Source organism: Micropterus dolomieu, linkage group LG06, assembly GCF_021292245.1.
Source record: "Micropterus dolomieu isolate WLL.071019.BEF.003 ecotype Adirondacks linkage group LG06, ASM2129224v1, whole genome shotgun sequence".
NCBI classification, from domain to species: domain Eukaryota; kingdom Metazoa; phylum Chordata; class Actinopteri; order Centrarchiformes; family Centrarchidae; genus Micropterus; species Micropterus dolomieu.
In genome coordinates, this window is record NC_060155.1 from 26093226 (window position 1) to 26099225 (window position 6000).

Genomic DNA, 6000 nt, shown 5'->3' on the forward strand with positions numbered 1-6000 from the left:
CCTCTGGAACTCCTTACCCATACACATCTGAGACTGCAGCGACATGGACTCTTTTAAACCCACCTTTTTAGATTAGCTTTCAACATCAAATAATGTTACATTATGTACATGGTCGCCACTTGCTCTCATGTATTTCCACACCACATGTTTTTATCTACTGTTTCTATATTTTATATTATGCTATTTATGTTTTAATCGGTTTTAAATGTACAAAACTTCTGCTTTTACCTGTAAAGTGTCTTTGAGTGTCCTGAAAAGCGCTATAGAAATAAAATGTATTATTATTATCATCATCATCATCAACATCAACAGTGATGACAATGTTACTGTTTATGTACATAATGTATTGTACAAAGATTCATTAAACATGTACTGTATCTGTAGAAGGCATTCATTCTAGAAGACACAGACCTATCAAGTCGCTTCTCTGTTAGCTCTGTTAAATGTATGCACATTTGAATTCTTCACATTTATATTTACAAATATTTATTGTACTTTTTGTGAATAATATTTGACAATGATAACATTTAGTCACTAAAAGGAAAGTGAAATGGTCAACTCTCCACTATGGAAACTCTCCTCCTGCTGATGCCAACTCCGCTACATGGTTTTCAAATGCAAACCCTGGAGTTAACATTGAGGAAAAAGAGGAGGAGATAAACACCATCAACGATCCCGAACACATAAACAATTACAATTTAGACCATCTTTGCATCCATCTCATCATCAGAGGAAAGACTGAGGTAAAAGTGGAGGGATTAAACACTGGCTGCAAACCCCCGGCTGTGAATCTTCTCTGCTAAACATCCTGGTAGCCAGTGCTTGCGTATAATAAACTAAACAACATCAGTGCTTGCAGTTTCCTACGGTATGTCAGGAACTGCAATGTCCTTCATTTCACCAAAACGCCATTCAACCAGGTGACTCTTTTTCTGCATACCAATCAGAAAAACGGAGGAAAAGGAGGAGGCTTGTGCTTTATGGTGAATAATGATTGTTGTGACAGTGTGAATAGTAAAATGCTAAAATCGTTCCTGCTCACCTCATCTGGAGTTATTGTCCATCAAATGCAGACCACAGTTTCTAGCAATGGAATTTACTTTGGTCATTATCACAGCGGGCTACATCCCACCACAGCCGTGTACAGAGGCTGCCCTATTGGATTTATGTTGAGACTTGAACTGCTCATAGACCAGTAATCCTGATGCTGTGTTCATTGTTGATGGATACTTAAATCAGGCCAGCAGGTTATGCCTGACTTCCATCAACATATTGACTGTGTTTATGCTTCACCAAATTTAGTACAGTGTACATACATTTTTTAACAGAGTTACAGTAAGTGTAGTAAATTTAAAGAAATAATATGATTGATCTGGTGTGGATATTTTTTTTCTGTGACACAAGTACAATAACCATTAATTTCTAAGAAAATTGAGTCTTCAGCTCCTAATGTAAATTATCCCAATTATCCATTTTCTCTCTGCTGGTCTGTATTACCATATACACCTTTTCCTCCTGTTTGTGCAATGTAATTGGCTGCTACAAGATTGATCAAAGTATACAGGTTGTCAGCAAGTTGTAACATTGTTTATATTTTTGGGTTTGGGGAGGATATCAAGTCATTCCAAATAAAAAGCCTAAAGTCCAAGTGATGGGGTTACGTGGAACCACTAGGTGAGCTCTGGAGAACCATCATCTAATTATATATATGTGGAAATGTTTACTTCAATTTTGGCCATAACATTAATGTCCTCTACTAAAGTAAAGTATTATTTTCAGTAATCAACCTACATTTTGTGGCCCAGTGAAATGTCTAACAATAGCAGAGCAGACGTTAGGAGAAAAAAAAAAACAGTGCCACAGGTGGTGGCAGTGGATGTTGTCTCAACTCAATCTGCCATTAGATAACCGTCAATGCCCCTCACGGACTGAGTAGGATTATTTTAGTCTAATTAGGTTAGGGACTGCCTAGCAACACCATGTTCATGTTTGATTTTTGCCAGTAGAGACAGGGTAGGCCTAAAAATGTTTTGGATAACCTATTGAATAATAATTATTTATTTAAAATTACTGCCATGGGCAAATTGCAGTTTCAATCACAGGGTAACAGGTACATTCATGTAATGTTGTGAAACATAAATGGATGTGGGAACTTCATGAAAAGAAAGAAGGTTCTGGTTTATTTGAAATCCAAAAATGTAGATACAGCATTTATTCCAGAGTCTTATAACGGAGGATGAGGAAGCAGTGAAATATCAAAGTTGTCATGGTGAAACGACACAATGACAGGGAAGGTTATTTGTATTGAAACCTTGATCAATAGAATTGTGCTGTGCGAAGAGGCAGAATGTTTTTTACAGAAAATTAGTGGTAGGAAATATGGAGGGTCAAGCTATAACTGGCAGGTAATGGATGAGATGATTGATAAGAGCAAGCACCCAATTCTGCAGACTGCCCTCTGATCTTGAGATGCAACGATCCACTCGATCTTGCTCACACACACACACACACACACACACACACACACACACACGGAGGCAAACAACTACTGACAACCTGCCTATATACATATTTATGTCTTAGGGTTAGGGTTTAATTAATGTCTGATGTTGCTGTGATGATTTGCAGAGTAAGATTAGCATTGTTCTGTGTGATAACACTGTCCATATGACAATAAAAGTTTGAGAGTTGAAAGCAAACATTGGATTTCTACTGGACAAGCCCTCATGGAAGCTTAGGAATCCCCTGCGGTATGGCCATGACGTCACTGAACGCATAAGAGAGGAGAACACCAGTACCTCCTTGCTTTTCCATAAGCTCTTACAGGAGGTGTCTCAATATTAAAACATATTAACTTCAGTTAACATCTAACTTGCAAGTCTAGAGTAGACTGTTTCCTTTGTTTCTCTTTTGTTTTTGTTTTTCCAAACACATTTCTGGATCCCCAACTAGACCATTATACACAATAGAACGATCTCATACTTGCAGAAAAAGATACTGCTTACACCGTTTTACAGAGAGAAGCATAAACCCTCACGCCCGTTCTCTAGATCCACAAAAGTCGCCTGCTGTTTCCCTCTGCTGCCCCCAAAGAATCATCTGTGCTGTGCGATAGCGTGGCACCCCATCTATTGTCAGAATCTGCCAGACTACCTAAACAGATTGATATATCATATCGCTATCAATAAGTGATTTCAAGTAAGAGGCTTGTGTCTGGGAAGAGATACGTTCTATTACATTGTGATTGAAACCTGAAACTTCATTGTAGTGATTTTCTGTGGGATTTAACGGATCACCAAGTCCTGTTTATTGCTGGGTGTGTTAGTGCATAGCAAGTTTAATTTTGTATCAGTGTCACTCAGTGGCGTCGTTAGCCCTGGGCTTTTTTGAAAAGCCAAGGATCTCAGAAGGATTTTTAAAAAACAAACAACAAAAGGCCGAAAATTTAACTTTACTCGCTTAACCAATGTTACACGCGCGGGAGCGAGCGAGAGAGAGGGGGAGATTATTGTTATTATTTATTCTCCTGCAAATTAGCGGGAGAATAAGATGATCCAGCTGTAGCTCCTCTGTGTCTGTCCTCTCTGCACCACCTGAAGTGGCTGTGAGCTGTACTTAACTTGAAATTAACTTGTGTGGATTTGTGGTGAGGTTCATCACTTGATAGGCATAGAAGGCATTATACATATTTCATTTCTAAATCTATGTTTTGTCCCCCCCTCTTTCCTAATGTAAAGCTTTATTTCGCATTGCCTTCCTGACTCCGGCGATTTCGGAACTGGCTCATATAGGAGGCAGTTTACTAAGTGACCAGTCAATTACTCACACACTCCACATCAGTGTCGCATGTGGGCAGTGTCACATCAGGAAAGCGCAGGTCGGGCGCTTGTCACAGTCACAGAGCTGGGCAGATGCAAACATTTAGAAAATCAGGCAAATATCTTTTCAGTTTAAGGCTTTATTGTTCTACTAATACAACTGAAATCTAGTGAGCGCACCATGGCACTGCTGGCCTGTTGGAAAGCTGCTCTTTCACAAGCCGGCAAGTGAAATACTTTCACTTTCCATTAACGGCGCACTAAAAGCTTCTTTAGTCTCTGCAGAACAAATGAAGACTAGCCTACACACTGTAAGATCTATGTCAGACGATCACTGTATTGACTGAGATATATTAAAAGTGTCCTGTTGTTGATCAGAGCATCGCTTTGGACATTAGACTGTTTCTTTTCTTTAATACACATTGGTTACTATTTGTTTTATAGCGATGTCCGACGGTGAATTCATAAACAGAATGTTGCCGGTGAAACTAATCGTTCACTTAGCAGCTACCATCTGTTATTTATTTTTGAGATCCACAGAGAGAGAGAGAGAAAATATGGTGGATAAAATAGTCCTGTTGGGTTTTACGCATGACGCACAGCTTCCTCTACATGTAGGTTTACCTGCTTCAACAACGAGCTGTTCGTGTTACTGCCACAATAATTATCTGTGTTGTGAAGATTATTTAGATTCTGAATAATCAGATTTTATTGGCAGCCTGTGCTACTGCAAAGCAAGCGGTTTGGTTGGCTACATCTCCATAATAAAAGGCACAGGCAACAACAGTTGGCTGGGCAGCAAAAGTGATATTTTAAAGTGATCTTATCAACACCTTCATGGAAATTTAAAAAGGAAAATAATTGTAGACATAGAATTGTAGAAATAGCTAAATTACAGTGAATCAGCAATCAAAGCAAATTGCATTCCCTAGAAATAACCATGTTGCACAGCTGTTTCTAACCTGATGAACAGCAGATGAAATAGGTTTGTCATTGTTTGTCTTTTACTTTTTATGGGAGTAATTGTACTTTTTCTTGAGTAAAGATTTTGAGTACTCTACCCGCCACTAGCCAGTGGCACCAGTAGGCCAACTAGCGCTGCCATGCCTGTTATCTTTTCCAAGCTGCAGTTTATAAACCCTGTTGGAGTTTATAAGTAGGCTAATAGTGGGATGTTTTGAGACATTTTTATGAATGAATAAATCACAAATTTTAGAACTTGAACTTCTTCACTGCATTTGCAGGATTATTATTTTAATTGGTTACTTAAAAAATAAACTTATCAAGTTGCCTAGTCTAATGCAATAGACTCTGATAGCCTATCTTGACCTTTCCTCATGTGGACACATAAGGGCTGTGATCCTGCACAACAAACATGCAAGAATTAAATCTCCACACTACTATGGATAGTAGTGGTGCAACGGGTTGCAGAATCCGTGGTATGGATCTCTTCCACACGGTGTGGCACGCAGGTGCACCGCGGACTGATTGCGGAGTTTATGATGATTTATCCTGTTTGACCTCTCAAAATATCCTTTATTCTGGAAATGTTAGAGAACCCAGTTAGATTCTGAATGTGCAGAACTTTGAACATGAGCAGAAAACCTGCTGAAACACAGGAGTTATTAAAGTCCAGGAGTTTATAACTGAATTAAAATGATTTCATTTATTATTGATGACATAAAAGGTGCCACATGCACATTTAAAGAGGTTACCTCAATCAGTCACACCTGTGTGTGTGTTGATTCAACAGTGATGATATTAAAAGTTGATCTACAGGAGAAACATATCTGAAAGCAACCCAGAATGCCTGAGAGCTGCTCTGCATTATATTCTGTTACAGTTTTAGTTTTTAAATTGTTTTATTATACCTATATTAAACCAGAAAAACTCTTTTCCAAGAGCCAGGCAGTAGTATAATTGCACATTTAAGATGGGAATAAATAATCAGTTACAAGGTCATAAAATATCACAATGTTTTTAAATATTCACCACAATTCAGCAACAAGGACGATCAAACGAGTAATCAGTCATAACATTTGAAGGCAGAATTTCCAGCCTTCAAGTCATTTAAAAGAAACCAGTGAAACCGGCTCACAGAGATTCATCCACCTGCTGCTACCTGAATTTTGTGTTACCCTTTACATAAATAATTGCAATAATAAATTGATGCAGAAAAGGC